The 22353-nt window shown below is 34.7% G+C and overlaps 1 long non-coding RNA gene and 2 other non-coding genes across 3 annotated transcripts in view; 1 reads left to right on the top strand and 2 right to left on the bottom strand.

Moving 5' to 3' along the window:
• LOC138706708 (uncharacterized) overlaps positions 1-22353 on the bottom strand; it is a 1118142-nt gene that overhangs the window by 122142 nt on the left and 973647 nt on the right. The window lies entirely within an intron of this gene.
• TRNAS-GGA (transfer RNA serine (anticodon GGA)) lies at positions 18979-19050 on the bottom strand. The gene has a single exon. It is a non-coding gene; the product is annotated as a tRNA-Ser (tRNA).
• Positions 19223-19294, top strand: TRNAS-GGA (transfer RNA serine (anticodon GGA)). The gene has a single exon. It is a non-coding gene; the product is annotated as a tRNA-Ser (tRNA).

Genomic DNA, 22353 nt, shown 5'->3' with positions numbered 1-22353 from the left:
TACAGTATACTTATATCGAACACACACTGTTTCTACTAATACTTGTTACTAAAACATACTACACCATTGTCCAATATGTTCGTTACTATGTCTGTTTCTTATGTACATTTCTTTTTCAGATCTCACTAATTTTCTACATGTTATACTTCGCTATCCTAGCTAGCCTCCTCCACCATACTCCTTACCTATTTTATTACCTCTATCGTCTTATCTAACTTCCTATTACACTCCTCTAATTCGTATTTCAATTTATTTATTAAGTCCTTAGTCGTATGTTGAAATAATTGTTTTACCAAGATGAACTTGAATGATAGCTGCATATTTTTAAAGTTATTTTGAGAAATATATTTTTGAAGGTGTTGAGCTGCACACACTCTCTTAAGGGAAGACTCCACTGAAAATCATGAAAATTTTTCCAATTTTTTTTTTATTTCACTTATTCAGAATTTATATTTTCATATCCCAAATGGATTCAGCTCAATTCTGATTACAAATACTCGTATGTTTACAGTTTTTAAATTAAGGCTGGAAGGGGGCGTGGAATTTAAAGAGCTGTCATAATTGTTTTTCATCGAAGAATTCTTTTTTTAAAATTTCTCATTACAAACCTAGTAACTTTTTGTTGGTTCCCTGAAGTTACTAGATGAATGTAGCGGAGGAGAATATTAATTTACATAAATATTCATTTTATTTTCAAATCTATTTTTCTGTGTTGATTTTTGTTGATTCAACACCAACTTTCTTATGCCAAATATTAATCAATCTGGATGAAATTTTTACTGCAAGTATTTATGAGGTAGCTGCATGTTTCTATCCATTTATTTTGTGAGAAATGCTGCTAGTTTATTTTATTAATATTTTTCTTAATGCTGCTAGTTTATTTTATTAATATTTTTCTTAATCAATCTGGATGAAATTTTTACTGCAAGCATTTATGAGGTAGCTGCATGTTTCTATGCATTTATTTTGTGAGAAATGCTGCTAGTTTATTTTATTAATATTTTTCTTAATGCTGCTAGTTTATTTTATTAATATTTTTCTTAATGCAGCTAGTTTATTTTTCTTAAGAAAAATATTAATAAAATAAACTAGCAGCATTTCTGACAAAGTAAATGCATAGAAACATGCAGCTACCTCATAAATACTTGCAGTAAAATTTCATCCAGATTGATTAATATTTGGCATAAGAAACTTGGTGTTGAATCAACAAAAATGAACACACAAAAATAGATTTGAAAATAAAATGAATATTTATGTAAATTAATATTCTCCTCCGCTACATTCATCTAGTAACTTCAGGGAGCCAACAAAAAGTTACTAGTTTTGTAATAAGAAATTTTAAAAAAGAATTCTTCGATGAAAAACAATAATTTTGACAGCTCTTTAAATTCCACACCCCCTTCCAGCCTTAATTTAAAAAGTGTAGACATACGAGTACTTGTAATCAAAATTGAGCTGAATCCATTTGGGGTATGAAAATATAAATTCTGAATAAGTGAAATAGCTAAAAAAATTTTGAAAAAATTTCATGATTTTCAGTGGAGTCTTCCCTTAAGTGAACACGAAAACATTACAGTATTAAAACGTATCAGAGGAACAGCATAGCTTATACTAATTACACCAACGGCTATGATTTATTTCAACCTCCCTCTAGCGGCTTTGAAACATCGCTGTACAAGTTGTTGTAACAGGTAGTTGATACGCCGACGTAAAATGAATTAATAAACAAAAGTACAGAGAGGCTATGGCTACAGCATCGATCTACATATTACCCTGGGTACGTTACCCCGGAAATTACGACGAGACAAGAAGACCGGGTATGAATCGCGCTAAGATATTAATGGTTGTGCTTTCAATTTACTTTGTGTACCTGCCACTGGCAGCCGAGCGACGTGAAAGGAAGTTGAACTGAGGGGTGGAAGGGGGGTGGGTGTGGAAACTGGGCTTTAAATTTAAGTTGGCAGGGTCGAAACTTTGCTAACCTTTGAAGTGTATGCTGTTAATATAATAACGCGAGAGGGATGTAACGAAGGGTTGAAGGGTGGCAGGGGGTGAGTTTTGGGGACAAGTGATGTGATCGTTTAGGGAATTAACAAGAGCATGGATTACATAGTCTACTGGGGGCGGCAGTCTGTTGTTCTCTACCTTTTAATACTTTGTTGCCAAGCAACGATACAACGCAAAAAAACAGCAAATACCAAAAGCCTTTTTCTATTCAGTAAGCTGCTTTTATAGTACGCGTATACCCTTGACTGCAAACCGCATGATCCCAGTACTCTTGGGGCCCGGGCGTCAAGTCAGGGCTGTAAAATCAGACAGGTTTTGTTTGAGCATTTATCCACACACCTTCACGTCTATGGACAAAGCTGCACACTATTTCAATCCAGCCTACTTCAAAAATATTACATAATGTCAAGTGAACTTTATGGAACATAAAGGAATTTAAAATTAAATTATGTTTTATTTAACTACTGTAGCAACTGCCGAGGTTGTATAAGTGTCGCCGGTGTGCCGTACTTTTTTCTCGCAGGAGTTCTTTTGCATCCTGTAAATCTATTGACATAAGCCTGTTGCATTTAAGCATACTTAAATGCCATATACCTGGACTGGGATCGAACTCTCAACTTCGGACACAGAAGGCCAGCACTCTACCAACTGTGCCACCCAGGTCGATTAACACAATCAAAGCTGAGTTGAATTTAAATTGGGTAATGACTACAAAACTCCTGCAGTATGATCTATTCAATTTTTATATAATAATAATAATAATAATAATAATAATAATAATAATAATAATAATAATAATAATAATAATAATAATAATATTATTATTATTGATGTTGATCGATCAAATTATTTAATCGATTAACTACTTGAATTTAATCGATTAATCGACAGATTAATCGAGTTTTGATCGAGTTGAAAAAATGTTTTAATATACTGTAATACACAATTATTGTTAAATTTAACTTGTGTTCGGTGATAAGTATTAAATGTTGTATATCTGTATATATTGTATCGTTATATTACAAAACAACTGTTTTAATTACTTACGAACATATTTATTATGAGGCTTATAATTTATTGTGTCAATTTCTCCGGGAATTTTTGAGATAAACACAAATAACAAAAAGTATGAAGACTCACCTAGTTAATACTGCTTCATCCATGATTTTAAACATGTGAGTGCATTCACATGCTCCGAATTAAGTGCCGCTCTACGTTTAGTAACAATGTTTCCTGCATCACTAAACACGAAAAAACTTTTTTTTCTGCCAAGTACTTCTCCACGATCGTTCAATTTAAATCCAAATGTTTCACCGACTTTATCTCTCAAATTCTCATATGACATAATGGAGTTTATACTTTTCACAAACCACAGAAAACTGCTTTTTTTTTTCTTTATAAAACTAAACACACAACCTTCATATACAAGCTCAGTACAGAAACTGCAACTGCAAAAGTACAGCGGTCGAAACAGAAGACTGGCCCCTATTGTAATCGAATTACCAGATTTTAGAAAGAGAAGAAGGTAGTTACGCTCTCACTTACACACAGTGTAGACATGGCTATTTTATAAGGGATAAGGGGAACGAATCCCAGAAAAGTATGTATTTCATATGCTAGGAAGATGAGCTGACAACCAGATGGAAGTTTTCTTGGAAAACCATAAAACTTTATAAGGGTTTCACGTTGTGTTTCAACTTTCAATAGAGGTAAACTAGGTCACTGTCATATCTCCATCTCTTTCTGAAGTGTTTGTGCATAGATTTTCCCTGCGCTACCTGGTTTACAGTTAGAACATAGCAGTACTACTGTGCTTTTAAATAAGCAATTTCCGAGTGAGAAAATAATATTGTCGGAATTTTTAGTATGAGCTTGTATTAACAAAATACTAATTAATATAAACTACAACCGATTAATTTTAATCGACTTGATTAATCGATTAAATAATTTTGATCGATTAATCTTACAAAAGAAATTGATCGATGAATCCATTTAAATCCCACAGCACTAATTATTATTATTATTATTATTATTATTATTATTATTATTATTATTACCCATTTGCAGTGTGAATAAATACATGCACATACATACATACATACATACATACATAGACACTGACATGAAAATACTACATATCCAGCCAAAAGATCATAAGCTTGACCCTAGAATAATATGAAATTTACAAACATACAAAAACACACTCACAGCATATCCTGAACACTAAACTCAATTTCAAAACACACACCACTTTCGACACAATCATGAACACACCCCACCACAACAGGAAACCAGAAGACAGAGCGGGACCTTCACTAGGGTTCGGATAATGAAGAATACCACTTCGAAACTAATCAGCCAGGTATTTTTCCCATGGTTAATACAGCAAAGAAGTTATAAACTTAATCATTAAAAATATTCCTTTCCAAATACAGGGTGATTCGGGAGGATTTACCGCCACTTACGGAGCTTATTTCCGAAGACATTTTGAGCAAAAAATGTCATATGAACACGTGTTCTAATCTCAATATTTTCAGAGTTACACTAATTTGAAAATGATAGTAAAATAGCATTATTCTTAAATTTTAAGGGTAAAAGAATATTACAATTGAACGTGCTAGGTTTCTGCCCTCAGGGCGAATTATTGCGAATTGACAGACATAACACAGTCCGCTCAATAATTGCTAACAGATTAAGGGAACATGGTGAATACGAAGTATATGAGGAAGTTCAATGGAAGGATCTACACGGCGTGCTGACATCATGATAATTGACCGAGATAAAAAAAAACTGGTCTCATTCTTGACCCCACTGTAAGGTTCGAAATTAATGAAGATCAACCAAAGCAGGTACATGAAGAGAAACGCGCTATTTACCTTCCATGCTGTGATGATCTAAGTCATAAATATAATATTCAAGATTAGAATGTCATTGGGCTTATGTTTGGTGCGCGAGGAACAATTCCCAAATTTACATTGGAGATCCTCAGAAAATTAAAGGTTCCTGAAAAGACTCTTCAGACAATTGCATCAACCATTTTAAAATCTTCATTAAACATCATCAATCACCATGTCTATTCATCTTTATAATATTCAATGTATATTGTTTATTTTCAATAAATTTTTATCGTTTTGATAGCTACCAAATCTTGTCGCAGAATATTCTTTTTTTAAAATTTCATTATGTATTTTTTTACATTAATTTAAATTTTCTTTTTTGTTCATTTGAATTGATTAGGATGACGATATTTTAGATCAAAGTTTTGGACGGCATCATTTCGATGATATTCTCCCGAAGTATACTTCCTTTAATCGGCTAGTATTCTGAAGCTAAAAATGTGTTGTGAATTCCATAGTTGCTTCGTACAGATTGTTTCCTTTTTCTGATTTTTAACTACAAAATTATATTTTTCTTACGCATTTATCACAACAATTGTTACAAATAACGCCACTATTGTGAACTCTTTAAGACTGTACATTAGGACGCATAATTAAACTGTAAAGAATCGAGTATGATTTGTAACAATTTTTGTGATAAGTGCGTAAGAATGATGTAACCACTAGACAATTAAAGAAATCTTACTTCTGAAAAGTGCAATTTTTTACTCTTAAATCTAAATACAAATAGTAATATGCGTTACAAGAGCGGTTGAAGTTTTCATGTTCGAGGAAAAGTCTGAAAAAGTGATACGTAGTTGAGCTTTTTTAATTTCCGAGAATTGAAAGAAAACATACCGCTCGTGTATCGTACATTATTTTGTGCGAAAATCGTTTATTACATACCCAAAAGAGGAATTTCTAATTAGTTGCAATGAAACCTCCATCTTTGTTTCTGTTCAATGACGGCAAATTTACAAAACAAAAATATCTATCTTCAACATTGTTGCTTTAAAATGTTTTCTGTGTTTACTATACTCCAGCAGGCCGTGATATACGTCTGTCTTTTTTTCCCCCCAGTCTATGATGAGTCTGGAATCTTGTTGATTTTTTCACGGCTTCCTTAATGTTACTTGCATCACGAATGCAGTAACTTTAGTGGAGTTGTAAAGTTTACTTAATTTTTGCAAATATTTAAAAACAATAGTTAACAGTGCAATTTATGTGAAATTGCAGTGGTAAGTTTCCAATTTATAATTATTACTATATTGAACGTCTCTAAAAATAATATGTTAAAAGCCTAAAGCAGTAAAATCAATATGTCACTTAAGCGGTAAGAAGAGGGAAATTGTTATGTGTGTTAGGTTGGGAATACTGAATGTGGAATTTTAGACTTTCCGCGGATTGGTTCTGTGTGGAAACCAAGCAAATACGCACGATCTCGCACAAAGGTTTTTTACTAACAACTTCAAATTAGTGTAATTCTGAAAATATTGAGATTAGGACAAATGTTTATATGACCTTTTTGCTCAGAATGTCTTCGGAAATAAGCTCCGCAAGTGACGATAAATCCTCGTGAATCATTCTGTATAAGGTTTGGTGAGTCTGAGCTTTGTTACTTTTGAAAACCTCTCTACTTTTTATTATTAATAATTTAGTCTACCTTAAAAATCCGTTGATTCCGACTGAATGACAGTTAAAGAGGCCTCCAAACACTTCTCTAGACGGCGCGTTTGTCTATGCAGACTCAAATACCCTGCCCCTTTAAAGCTGACGTAACTAAGTTCGTGAGGTCGTCGTTAATCTCAGAGATTAATGCTGACGGAGACAGTCTTCATTGCCAGGGTGTTAATTTATTCGGATTAGAGATTTGTTGGCCACCCATCGCTCATTTGTATTCATAGTAACGAGATTATAATGCGCTAAGCGATGTTATATAAATTTATCACCGGGTTTACGATTATAGTGCCAGTTATGCGGTAATGAAGAACTTAGTTTAAGGCGTGGGAGACTGTGGTAATCGCCTAATAAGCTAATATTTGTGAACACGCTCCCTTAATCCTCGTCTGTAATAGCGGTAGGCGTTATGTGTAATTTGTTGTGCCGTAATATGAACTTGGAAGACTTTTCAATTCCGTTTAAACTTCATTTAGGCAATTATGTTTGTAATTTATGGCAGAGTGGAATCAAATGAAGTTCTGTGTGCTGTTACAATCACGGGTAGGCTATAAATATAAGATATATTTAAGTAACTATGTAAAAATATAATATAACATAATATGATATGATTTATGATATGATATGATGTATGATACATGATAGATATGATATGATATGATATGATATATGATATGATATGATATATGATGCATGATACATGATAGATATGATATGATATATGATATATGAGATATGCATGATACATGATACATATGATATGATATATGAGATATGATGCATGATACATGATAGATATGATATGATATGATGTATGAGGTATGATGCATGATACATGATAGATATGATATGATATATGATATATGATATGAGATATGATGCATGATACATTATAGATATGATCTGATACATGATAGACATGATATGATGAGATGTGAGATATGATGCATGATACATGATAGATATGATATGATGCATGATACATGATAGATATGATGTGATATATGAGATATGATGCATGATACATGATAGATATGATATGATATATATGAGATATGATGCATGATACATGATAGATATGATATGATATGATAAATGAGATATTATGCATTATATATGATAGGTATGATATGATATATAATATGAGATATGATGCATGATACATTATAGATATGATCTGATACATGATAGACATGATATGATATGATCTGAGATGTGAGATATGATGCATGATTCATGATAGATATGATATGATGCATGATACATGATAGATATGATATGATATATGAGATATGATGCATGATACATGATAGTTACGATATGATATGATATGATATATGAGCTATGATGCATTATATACGATAGGTATGATATTATATGATATGAGATATGAGATATGATGCATGATACATGATAGATATGATCTGATGCATGATACAAGATAGATATGATATGATATGAGATATGAGATATTATGCATGATACATGATAGATATGATATGATATGATGCATGATACATGATAGATATGATATGATATATGAGATATGAAGCAGTATACATGATAGATATGATACGATATGATATGATATATGATAAGATATTATATAAGATATGATGCATGTTACATGATAGATATGATATGATATATGATATGATAAGAGATATGATGCATGATACATGATAAATATGATATATGATATGATATGAGATATGGTGCATGATACATGATAGATATGATATGATATGATATATGATATGATATATGATAAGAGATATGATGCATGATACATGATAGATATGATATGATATGATATGATATGATATGATATGATATGATATGATATGATATGATATGATATGATATGATATGATAAGATAATACATAGAACATAGGCTTGCAGTATGTTGCACACCACTTTATTAGGGACGCTCAAAATATTTTTCCGTAAAAATCTAGAAAATAATAAAATGAAGAAATTAAAAGATAAGGCTACTATATATCCATGAATATTAGATGTATTACAATGAACAATTTGCTTTGTAATATCTGTTTCACTATATCTTAAGAAAATGGACCAAGTGTAAAATATATTCTTCTAAACCATTAATGATAACAAATTGACATTTTATTCGTACAGGGCATTCCTTCATGCTCTACTGAATTCTACAATTCCAAGTGCCATTTCATGAATTTGAACGTCTTTCGCGATGGTAATAACCATAAATCCTCTATGGTTTCGAGCACAATACATCTCCTACCTTACGTCTACCGATATTGCTCTACCTACGTCAATAAAAGAGTGATTTCTCGTGGCTGGCGTGAGCATGCTAAGGAAACCGCGTCGTCTTCCTCCTTCCTTATCTCCGCCTCTACTCTTAACGTCTCCTATGGGAAACCTACAGGAGCTGCATACTCACGTCCACGAAATGACACCGGTTACACTACACGACACAGTATGGAGCTGAAGTTCAGACAAACGAAGCGCGTTCATTTTCTTTGCACTTGTCTGACATAAATTCGGCTGTGAGGAAAAGCAACTCGATAAAAGCTGCATCAGAGTAACTAATGTAAGAGTGAGATATCGAGAGCTGTGCCAGCTTCAACTGTCCTTCGCAGTTTACCAAATTAATTTCCCATTCTCTCTGGAAATACTCACTTTTTGAATTAGATTCCTTTCAGTTATAAGCTCTTTTCTCTGCCATAGTTTTGTAAAAAATATAGGCTATATATTTCTTTTTCCTTCCTTTCCCCTTTTTGTTCTCTTTATCAGCTGATGAATTTATTATCATAGCCTTTTTATCGTGAATTTTATTTAATTTTCGTATTTGTTTTCTTTTTTATTATTATTTTATTACATTCCATTTTGGCATATTCTTCTTTACGTTTTTCCATGTCAACCATTTGTACTAAATGAGTTGCTTTTGCTATATTCCAATGTATTTTACTTTCTTTTTTTCTATTATGGTATTATTTTCATGTTGTTTAGTGTTGATTTTATTATGCTATTATCATTATTATTATTATTATTAGTATTTTTTGTAATATGTTAGTATTCTGTTCTTTAACTTTTTGTTGAATTTTAACTACTTGTATACTTTGTGACCTGGTAGAGTGTAAGAGAAGGCCCTATGGCCTTAACTCTGCCAGTATAAATAAAGAATTAATTTAATTTTAAGATAATATAATGAAAATTTGGTTAAACGAGCGCTGCGGTAGTTCCTTCCCACGCTACTTCGACACCTTCAGCTGTCTCCTCTGTAATACCAACATAACTTTGGTGACATTACGAAAGTTTCACGCTAATGTATACACGAATCTGTGACAGGTTAGGTTAGGTTAGTTGATTGATTTAGTTATTGATTTATTGACCAAAACAGTCGTTGTATAACAGATATATAGACAAAGTCAAAAGAAAACCAAGATAAACCAAAAAACTAAAATACTATATCGACTCTACGCTAATATGATTTCGCGGGATATCAGCCGAGTTAAGATTTTGGAATGCTCCAAGCTTTCGACTGCTCTCTCTGCAGCCATCTTCAGGGAAGTGATGTCCGAACAGAAAGTCGAAAGTTTATATAGATGTTAGGCTGTCTCAGGTGAAACGGGATTGGTTGGCGGATCGGCCAATCCGGGGCCGGGAATTGTCATCGCTCGTAAGCTTCGCCCCTCCCGGGATTCCTGCGTGAAGTTTGGCGGGCGGCGAGCCCTATCGCGGGATATCAGCCGAGTTAAGATTTTGGAATGCTCCAAGCTTTCGACTGCTCTCTCTGCAGCCATCTTCAGGGAAGTGATGTCCGAACAGAAAGTCGAAAGTTTATATATAAACTTTCGACTTTCTGTTCGGACATCACTTCCCTGAAGATGGCTGCAGAGAGAGCAGTCGAAAGCTTGGCAGTCGAAAGCTTGGAGCATTCCAAAATCTTAACTCGGCTGATATCCCGCGAAATCATATTAGCGAACCAACGCCGAGAAAGCCTCAAATCATACATATATCGACACTAGTTTCCATAAATTCATTTATATCATAAAAAAGGTTTTTGATTATCCAGTCACGAATAACACACCTAAATCTATTAAAATTAACAATATGTGCACTATAAGCAAGTTTATTAAACATAGACAATTCAATTGATGTAAACCAGCGTTTCTCAAACTATGGTCCGCGGACCACCTGTGGTCCTCGAGGTCTGCCCTTGTGGTCCTTCAAAAAGTACAGAAGAAAAAATAAAATTCGAACGAATTGCGTATCACACTATAGCTTAAAATCTCAGAGTTTGGAAATGACACATGGCAATCGAATTTCACTTTTTCATTTTATGAAATTTATTACCCTACCCGTCTATCAACTTCCCACTCTACTCTCAGTAACAAAAAAAGGATTTAAAGCACTATATACGTGGTGTTTCTCGACATCTTTTCCCTGCACATCTGGAACCGTGCCTGTAACCCAGCCAGGGACCACCCGAATTCATAACAGAGGACCAAAGTATCGAACCTTAATTCAATTTTAAAATATAAGTTTACTGGTATTAAAATATTCTACGAAAATGATAAATTTGCTTTTGAAGGGAACAAGAGTAAGGAGGTCCGCGGAACTCTTCTGACTTTAAAAAGTGGTCCTCACTTCAAAAAAGTTTGAGAAACGCTGATGTAAACCATTGTTTAGGCTTGGCTAATCTAACTCTAGGGGTCACAAGGTGGTAATTATATCTGGTACCATAATGATGAATCTCGCTATACGGATAACAACTATTTAGGCTAAATATGACATAATTTTATTCAAACAATGGAAAATATACAAATACATAACAGTTAAAATTATTTCAGAAATAAAGAAAGGTCTGGAGTGAGCATCAAAATCAGAATCAGTCAAAATGTGTATTGCTTTTTTTTTTTTTTTTTTTTTTTTTTCAAAAGAAGTACTTGATCAATTTTCTGACGATTTCCTCACAAATGAATACCATTAAGTAATAATACTATTAAAAAAAGCAAAATACGAGCTTTTAAGAAATTCTTTAGGTACAAGGTGTCTAAGTTTTTCTTAATAAATAGATTACTCTTGACAATCTAATACATAGGTCATTACTAGACTTCGTTGAATTGCCACACGCAGCATGCAATCAGGTTGCCGATGTACGTTAGTATAGAAGAGGTGGGCGACCGCCTGGTCTGGTAGTATAAGCAGTTCATGTTTAGAGATGTGACCGGTCCAAATAGATAGAGCAGCTACAGCTAATGTATACCTATGTAAGCACTTGTTTTTGCATTACTGTGGTTGGAATAGTCAAAGCTTAACATTTGTTCAGTGCACACAAGAATTCAATCAAACATTCTACAATGAGAGTGTTGCTGTTCCAAACAATTGCCCCTGGAATACTCTTACCCCCGCAGCCAGTCTTGACCCGTTGGAAACCGTGGTTGGATGATGTTAATTATTATGCAGAATATTAAGGCAAAATAATGGAGGTAATTTATGCATTGGCTAGCACAGACAGTTCCGCTGTTGCAGTTGTAAAATCATTGCCTTCTGAGCAGCTATTGGAAGATATTCTGTTCATTGATTCTAATTTTAAAATCGTGTCCAAACGCATCACCCTGTTAGAATCGTCTAAACTACACCTCTCAGAAGCCCTTAATATAGTGTATAAAGTATCACAAACCGTTATCCAAAATAACAATTCATTAATTTCAGAAAAAGTGAAATGTAAGTTGAGAAACATTAATGCTAAAAATTCTGCCTATTCACAACTTCGTATTATAAATGATGTACTATCAGGTCACGATAAGACGTCTGAAGTTGGTGTACTAAAAAGTAGTGACTTTCCGTTCTTCAAATATGCACCTATTACATCGTGTGATGTTGAACGTACATTTTCCCAATATAAAAACTGTTTGAGTGACCATCGGAGGAGGTTACTTTGCAGTCGCTCAAAATGTACGTAACTCTTCACTGCAATGCACATATTCAAGGATGATGTGAATATATTACATTAAATTTTAAGAGTTAATATATCTCACTACAAAATAATTGTGTATTTACATGTTTAGACATTTCCTACTTCAATGATCATTCATTATATTTCTTGAATGCAGGATACAGGTTTTATTGTAACCGCAGTATACTGCTCAGTGTTTACATCAGAGGCATACTCCGTCCGTCGCACTCCCCCTTCTCATACAGTCTATACCGCGTGCATAGTAAACCTTACGATTCTCGTGGCAATTCCACGAAGTCTAGTCATTAATATAACCTTCCCATTTCAATTTAGAATCAAGAACAACACCCAAGTGTTTAACCTGTTGAAGGGTATTATCACATACCTCTCTACGTAACGAAAATAAAATACTCTGAATCTTGTTGTCATTAAGGCAAAGACCATTAGCCAAAAACCAAATAGCGCAGCTTTATCAAAAGTTTGAATCACTTTTACTTCCACACCCAAGTGTTTAACCTGTTGAAGGGTATTATCACATACCTCTCTACGCAACGAAAATAAAATACTCTGAATCTTGTTGTCATTAAGGCAAAGACCATTAGCCAAAAACCAAATAGCGCAGCTTTATCAAAAGTTTGAATCACTTTTACTTCCACACCCAAGTGTTTAACCTGTTGAAGGGTATTATCACATACCTCTCTACGCAACGAAAATAAAATACTCTGAATCTTGTTGTCATTAAGGCAAAGACCATTAGCCAAAAACCAAATAGCGCAGCTTTATCAAAAGTTTGAATCACTTTTACTTCCAATTCATTCACATTCCTATCAGTAGCATAGAGCGTTGCATCATCTGTAAATAAAAGAGATTCGGATTTAATTGATTGTTACACGATTAGAAGAAAGTATATAAAGATTAGAAGAAATAAAGTACTCTAATGAAATAAAATATTAATTGACTTACTGAAATTCTATTTCACTAAAGTTAGCTTTGATCGGAGCCGCCATTTCCAGTTGACTTTCTATGCGGTAAACAATGACGATCGCAAAGCATGTTGTATAGTACCGTAAGTATAGTACAGCTTGAAATGCTGGCAAATAAAGAAACAAATGGTAGGGAGGTTTTTTTAACTTGGTTATTTAACGACGTTGTATCAATTACGAGGTTATTTAGCGTCGATGGAATTGGTGATAGCGATATAATATTTGGCGAGATGAGGCCGAGGATTCGCCGTAGATTACCTGACATTTGCCTTACGGAAAAAATCCAACCAGGTAATCAGCCGAAGGGGGAATCGAACCCGCGCCCGAGCGCAACTTCGGATCGGGAGGCAAGCGCCTTAGCCGACCGAGCTACGCCGGTGGCTGGCAGGGAGGTAATAAAAACAGAAGAAAGTATATAAAGATTACAATAAATAAAATACTCTAACACAATAAAATAGGCATTAATTGAATTACTAAAATTCTATTTCACTAATTTTAACTTCACCAAAACATTTGAACGGAGCTGTCATTTTCAGTCGACTATCTATGCTGAAAACAAACGACGGTCGCAAAGCATGTTTTAATAGTACCGTAAAGAATTTGCAGTTTGAAATGTTGGCAAACAAAGAAACAAATACTAGGGAAGTGATAAAAACAAACAAATGCTAGGAAAGTGATAAAAATAAACACATGCTAGGGAAGTGATAAAATTGTAGGGATAAACAGACATAATTGGTTGAAATACGTTTTTCATACCGGTTTATTGGTCAAAAGTAGTATGACGTAGTAAAATTGTAATAGTTATCTTAAAAGATCCTAAGGGCCCCAGCGTGGAGGTAAGGGGAGTGGACTTGACTAATTAGGCCCTTCGGACTTTACCGAAATTCACCGAAAGTGTTAAATATCAGTTCTATCAGGATTTTTGATCCTATCAGAGACCGGGAAATCACAATTAGTCTTTGCCTTTGACTTAGGTATGTAACTTCTATAACTTGATACGTTAAACGACAAAAATAATAAAAATAAAAATAATACCCCAGCTTCAGAGATAGCTCAGTAGACAGGCGCGTTTTCCTGTGATCCGGAGCTGCCCTCAGGCGTGGGTTCGATTCCCAATTGGGATGATTATCTGTTTGGCTTCCTTTGGAAGTTTTTGCCAACTCTAAGACGAATGTCAGGTAATTTATGATGACGAATTTTGCCGAATACCATCTCAATACCACCAATTCCATCGTCACTAAATAATCTAGTAAATACAGTGTCGTGAAATGAATGGAAAATAATTTTAGTATTTAGTAGACTATTTATTTATTTAACCTGGTAGAGATAAGGCCGTCAAGCCTTCTCTGCCCATCTACCAGGGAATTACAACTATAATATGAACAATAAAATTACAATTAACATTAAATTTACAATTACAATTACAATAAAAATTAAAGTACGACAAGATTACCTGATTAATGAAAGCTAGACATTTTATCATAGAAGTTAAGAACAAAGAATATTTTTGTATTTACTGAATTACAAATTAAACCTACTTACTTACTTAAATATTTACAAATGGCTTTTAAGGAACCCGAAGGTTCATTGCCGCCCTCACATAAGCCCGCCATCGGTCCCTATCCTGTGCAAGATTAATCCAGTCTCTATCATCATATCCCACCTCCCTCAAATCCATTTTAATATTATCCTCCCATCTACGTCTCCGCCTCCCCAAAGGTTTTTTTCCCTCTGGTCTCCCAACTAACACTCTATATGCATTTCTTGATTCGCCCATACGTGCTACATGCCCTGCCCATCTCAAACGTCTGGATTTAATGTTCCTAATTATGTCAGGTGAAGAATATAATGCATGCAGTTCTGCGTTGTGTAACTTTCTCCATTCTCCTGTAACTTCATCCCGCTTAGCCCCAAATATTTTCCTAAGCACCTTATTCTCAAACACCCTTAACCTATGTTCCTCTCTCAGAGTGAGAGTCCAAGTTTCACAACCATACAGAACAACCGGTAATATAACTGTTTTATAAATTCTAACTTTCAGATTTTTTGACAGCGGACTGGATGATAAAAGCTTCTCAACCGAATAATAACACTCATTTCCCATATTTATTCTGCGTTTAATATCCTCCCGAGTGTCATTTATATTTGTTACTGTTGCTCCAAGATATTTGAATTTTTCCACCTCTTCGAAGGATAAATCTCCAATTTTTATATTTCCATTTCGTACAATATTCTGGTCACGAGATATAATCATATACTTTGTCTTTTCAGGATTTACTTCCAAACCGATCGCTTTACTTGTTTCAAGTAAAATTTCCGTGTTTTCCCTAATCGTTTGTGGATTTTCTCCTAACATATTCACGTCATCCGCATAGACAAGAAGCTGATGTAACCCGTTCAATTCCAAACCCTGCCTGTTATCCTGAACTTTCCTAATGGCATATTCTAGAGCGAAGTTAAAAAGTAAAGGTGATAGTGCATCTCCCTGCTTTAGCCCGCAGTGAATTGGAAAAGCATCAGATAGAAACTGACCTATACGGACTCTGCTGTATGTTTCACTGAGACACATTTTAATTAATCGAACTAGTTTCTTGGGAATACCAAATTCAATAAGAATATCATACAATACTTCCCTCTTAACCGAGCCATATGCCTTTTTGAAATCTATGAATAACTGAAAGAATGTTACCGAGACTTTGCTCCATTATAGAAATATTTTAACTCGTTGGATAGGCTTCCTTTGAAATGTCAGCAACTTATTCAATATAGATTCAAGTTCACAAACCTTGAAAATGTTCACTTAAATTTTTGGTAGATTTTTGTGAACTGTGTTCAATGCATACAATTCAGTGATATGTTTTGTCTGTTAATTTGCTTCCTCATGTTTGAACAGTATGTTTTACGGTAAATATTCGCTGCTGTATAGTATATGACGCCATTTTAACGTCTACTGATGACAAACGAATTGAATTCAAGATAAATGTAATCTACGAAAAGTAAATAATATCCACATGTTACGCAATCTCTGCGCCTACATGTAAGTGTTGCATGACTTCATAGAATACTCTGAATGTATTTGGAAATGTTTTTGAATACATACAGACGAAAAAAAAAAAAATCGACTGCGTTCTGCACATAAATTTTCTGCCTTTCTCCGGGTAAAAAAAAAAAAAAACAATGCTTATTTTATGAACGAGGCACAATTTCATCTCAACCGAGTTTTCAACAAATAAATCCAGCGAGCATGGGGAACAGAAAATCCAAAAAATACGAAGACTACACATACGGAAATGTACAGTTTGTTGTAGCCCTACCTTTTTTGCTGTCGATATTATTCTAGCAATGTTGTTGGAGAGGTAAACGTAGTCAGTTATGAAACGCTGTTGCAAGAGGAGTTGAACGCTGTTTTCTCAGACTGTTAACAATGTCTCGACCTTTTTTTTCATCATCATTTCAGTACCCAAGTTATTTCTTACCGCTATCCAACTTATTTTGAAACTGCAATGTTTTCAGCTCCCATTCAGGAAGACTCAGTTCTGCGAGGTTGACTGCATGAGTGAATATAAGAAAATCATTCACACACAATTCAGCAGCTTAAAAATAACAGTACGGTACTCATAAATAATTATTCACAAACTTATGTTTAAAGGTTGTAGGCAAAATTATTAAATATAATAATATACCTATATACGTGCCAAAACTGGCCACCATACCCCATTATCTCCTGGCCTAGTTGCCTCAAGAGTGATGCCCTATTGATGTCACTTGTGGGGTCCAGACCTGTCTTCGAACAATATTTGTCAAAATATATGTCGAACGTGGACTAAGGCCACTAAAGGAAAGTACCAAAGGAGAAAGTTTCGATCCGGTACTGAGGATTGAGTTTTGACGTAGCTCAGAGATTAGAGCATCCAGCACGTAGAACTGCGGGTTTCGGGTTTGATCCCAGACGTCTGAGGGAATTTTTCTCCATTAATAACCAATGGTAACCATAACAGATAATTCTGTAAGACCGAAAAATTAATCTTTACTTACTTACTTACTTACTTATTGGCTTTTAAGGAACCCGGAGGTTCATTGCCGCTCTCACATAAGCCCGCCATTGGTCCCTATCCTGAGCAAAATTAATCCAGTCCTTATCATCATATCCCACCTCCCTCAAATCCATTTTAATATTACCTTCCCTTCTACGTCCCGACCTCCTCAAAGGTCTTTTTCCTTCAGGCCTCCCAACTAACACTCTATATGCATTTCTGGAATCGCCCATATGTGCTACATTCCCTGCCCAACTCAAACGTCTGGAATTAATGTTCCTAATTATGTCAGGTGAAGAATACAATGCGTGCAGTTCTGTGTTGTGTAACTTTCTCCAATCTCCTGTAACTTCATCCCTCTTAGCCCCAAATATTTTTTTCTAAGCACCTTATTCTCAAACACCCTTAACCTGTGTTCCTCTCTCAAAGTGAAAGTCCAAGTTTCACAACCATACAGAACAACTGGTAATATAACTGTTTTATAAATTCTAGCTTTCAGATTTTTTGACAGCAGACTGGATGACAAAAGCTTCTCAACCGAATAATAACAGGCATTTCCCATATTTATTCTGTGTTTAATTTCCTCCCGAGTGTCATTTATATTTGTTACTGTTGCTCCCAGGTATTTGAATTTTTCCACCTCTTTAAAGGATAAATTTCCAATATTTATATTTCCATTTCTTACAATATTCTCGTCACGAGACATGAAAGATCGATGTGAATATTTGACAATATGTATTTACATAAAAAAATTCAAAATATATGTGAAATAACATTTAAAATATACGCTCAAGTGACCTTGTCCGAAACTTATAACATAATTACGAGTTTACACCAGCCAGAAGAAGTACACGAGGAAAAAAGGAATATATATGAACCTTCCATCAGTTTTATAAGGACAAATACCATCTGGAATCCATCGTCATTACGGGACTAATGATAGGAGTCCGTGGGGCCATACCCCGGTTCCTAGTCGACTTCTGTAAATCTTTTGGCCTGCATAAAAGTATTTTAAGAGATCTAACAATTGCAGCACTCAAAGGCTCAATAGCTATTTTCAGGCATCATACATATGGACCATGACTAATTCGCATCTCCTTGACGTTACTTCGTTTAACATCATGTGTTTCAATATAATTCAAATTGTTATTTTTCACTCTAACAACAAAGTATCACTAAGCCCCAAGGCATTTACTCTATTCTATCATGGTACTCTTTGTCGATGGCAACCTGTAGTGGTTACAGGAAGAAATTAGATTAAATTAAATTAAATTAAATTAAATTAAATTAAATTAAATTAAATACAGTGCAAATAAAATATTTATCCATCTAAGGATTCTAACGCTAGTTATAAAACTATCCATTATTTATTTTGATGTACCGAAGTACATATGATATTTCCATGCAGATATTCTGCTTTCTCAGATGATGAGAGAGAGATGGAACGGAGAAAAATTCTCTCCGGCGCCGGGATTTGAACCCGGGTTTTCAGCTCTCCGTGCTGATGCTTTAACCACTAAGCCACGCCGGATACAATCCCGACACCGTTGAGAATCGTCTCAGATTAAGCTCCATCTCTTGGGTTCCCTCTGGTGGCCGCCCTCTGCACTACGTCATAGATGTCTATGCACGCAGGACCGAAGTCCATACATGTGTAGAGGTGCACTCAGATGAGTGACTGGTTGGCCGGGGTCGGGATTGTATCCGGCGTGGCTTAGTGGTTAAAGCATCAGCACGGAGAGCTGAAAACCCGGGTTCAAATCCCGGCGCCGGAGAGAATTTTTCTCCGTTCCATCTCTCTCTCATCTCACTATCCATTATTGTTTTTCCAGTTAAAGTGAATAAATAAAATAAAATAACGTATACTTTTTGTCATTTCTTTACTTCCCAGTCAAACATAATAATAATAATAATAATAATAATAATAATAATAATAATAATAATAATAATAATAATAAAACATAACCTGGCTTAGGCATTTAAAATTCTTTCGACTTAAAGTAATTACATTTTAAAATTTCTATTACAATTTTTCTCCGGAGCTTCTTCTGGTATGTGGAAAATTAATTTTTTCTGTACTTTGCCTGTAATGTACCAATTTATATGGTAATCTGTCTGAGTCTCTTCTTATTATTCGCCTCTTCCAATGCGGTAACGTTTGTGTTCGTAGAATACAACTTGGACTGATTGTAAGTAATTCTTTTCTAATATCGGTGCTTGTTCTATTTATTCATTACTACGAAGGAAGATGATTAAATAAGATTGCCTCTTTTCTTTAGAGTTTTATGTGTAACTTATGGACAAGTTATACAGGGACATCATTTTATTTTTACTAGCATTTCTGATATTAACCTGGCTATACCTTTGGATCAACGGTTGCTACTCCCTTCCACGACTGGAGTTCGATGGCGTAATATACAAACAAATCACTTTACTAGGTATAGGAGGGAAGAAAAGTAGTTCATCCATTTACGTAAACTAGGAAATATCACGCTTTTGAGTTTGATAATTTTCATTACGTTTTTGTTTAATCAGAATACAGTACAGTATTAACAATGAGTGTTTTTACTCACGAACTGAGCTGTCCATACGGACGTAATCATTATGCAGTGTGTATTATACTGTCTACAGCACATTAGCGTACAATATAGAGAATGAAGTTAAATTGAAAAACAATCATAATATGGATATTTAAACATATTTTTTAAAATGGTGGCGGTTCATTTTGATACAGACTCCAGTTCTAATGTGTGTAATTCCAATTACCAGTTTCGTCCTTCGTACTAGTAACTCATGTTGAAATAATTTTGTACCTACTCTGTAAAAGAGTACCTTACGTACTGTAAATTCAATCTTCACTTCTGCTCGATCCGAAAAGATAAAATTACTCACACATGCTATCTACTGTCCGTCCAAGTGGTTATGTTGCAGGATCGTAGAAAGGAGGGAAATCACGTGACAGTTCACTACTTAACGAGGCCCTTTTATTTAAGTTATTTTAAACAGTTTTATGGGTATAATATTACGTAGATGTCCAATTCCTAACAGAAATTAATGTTCTCAGAAAAGAGCTAAGACAGCCCAGTCACTAGCCTTTACAGAGAGGCTAATAGAAGTTGGTGGAGAAAACCGGAATGCGACGTAGGCAAATGGACGACAGTACCTATGCGAAAAAGATGCAATATTGAATGCTCTTTCGTCATTGGAAAACGCGAACATATTTTTGGAACGTACTGTGACGGTGAGGCTACTATAACTGTATACGCGGTCTTGGATCTGTGTGGAGAACGGTTGAACTTCATTAGTAGAAGGGGTGGGAGTGAAGCACATTCAAAAACTCAGGTACAATAAAAATTGAAGTAAAAATAAAATTATGTCCCTGTATTTACAACGTTCAACTGAAAGCTGTTTACGTTTATTCTACATACACTACTAGCGACAACACTTATCCCATCGCTGTACAAGTTTAAAAAATTAGACAGCATTCTATACAGCTGCATCATCTAGGAACCGTACTTCTCCAAAATGCTTCTTCAGGGACCAAACAAATGAAATCGTATGGTGGTAAATACGGACTGTAAGGAGAAGGCTCCATGACGTTCTAGTGCAAAAACTGCAAAAGTTCCTGTGTTCGCTGGGTCGTACATCGGAACGCTTAGGAGCTATAGCAGTGTCCATACAGAGGAAAAAAAGGTCCCTTAGCATTCAAGTAACTTCTACCATTGGAAACTTACTTAGTTATCAATCCTCGTTTTTTTGTCTAGCTAGAGACTTAATAATAGAGCTAAGATAGATGGAGCTACTGTTTAATCCAGTCTCTATCATCATATCCCACCTCCCTCAAATCCATTTTAATATTATCCTCCCATCTACGTCTCGGCCTCCCCAAAGGTCTATTCCCTCCGGTCTCCTAACTAACACTATATATACATTCCTGGTTTCGCCCATTCGTGCTACATGCCGTGCCCATCTCAAACGTCTGGATTTTATGTTCCTAATTATGTCAGGTGAAGAATACAACGCGTGCAGTTCTGTGTTGTGTAACTTTCTCCATTCTCCTGTAACTTCATCCCTCTTAGCCCCAAATATTTTCCTAAGCACCTTATTCTCAAACACTCTTACCCTATGTTCCTCTCTCAAAGTGAGAGTCAAAGTTTCACAACCATAAAGAACAACCGGTAATATAACTGTTTTATAAATTCTAACTTTCAGATTTTTCGACAGCAGATTAGGTGACAAAAGCTTCTCAACGGAATAATAACACGCATTTCTCATATTTATTCTATGTTTAATTTCCTCCCGAGTATCATTTATATTTGTTACTGTTGCTCCAAGATATTTGAATTTTTCCACCTCTCCAAAACATAAATTTCCAATTTTTATATTTCCATTTCGTACAATATTCTCGTCACGAGACATAATCATATACTCTGTCTTTTCGGGATTTACTTCCAAACCTATGTCTTTACTTGCTTCAAGTAAAATTTCAGTGTTTTCCCTAATCGTTTGTGGATTTTCTCCTAACATATTCACGTCATCCGCATAGTCAAGAATCTGATGTAACCCGTTCAATTCCAAACCCTATCTGTTATCCTGAACTTTCCTAATGACATACTCTAGAGCGAAGGTAAAAAGTAAAGGTGATAGTGCATCTCCTTGCTTTAGCCCACAGTGAATTGCAAAGCATCAGATTGAAATTGGCCTATACGGACTCTGCTGTAAGTTTGACTGAGATGCATTTTAATTAATCGAATTAGTTTCTTGGGAATACCAAAATTCAATAAGAATATTATATAAAAGTCTCTCTTAACCGAGTCATATGTCTTTTTGAAAT

The sequence above is a fragment of the Periplaneta americana genome, chromosome 9, assembly GCF_040183065.1.
Source record: "Periplaneta americana isolate PAMFEO1 chromosome 9, P.americana_PAMFEO1_priV1, whole genome shotgun sequence".
In the NCBI taxonomy this organism is placed as follows: domain Eukaryota; kingdom Metazoa; phylum Arthropoda; class Insecta; order Blattodea; family Blattidae; genus Periplaneta; species Periplaneta americana.
The sequence above is the reverse complement of the archived record's forward strand: the minus strand, read 5'-3'. Positions and strand labels throughout refer to the sequence as shown.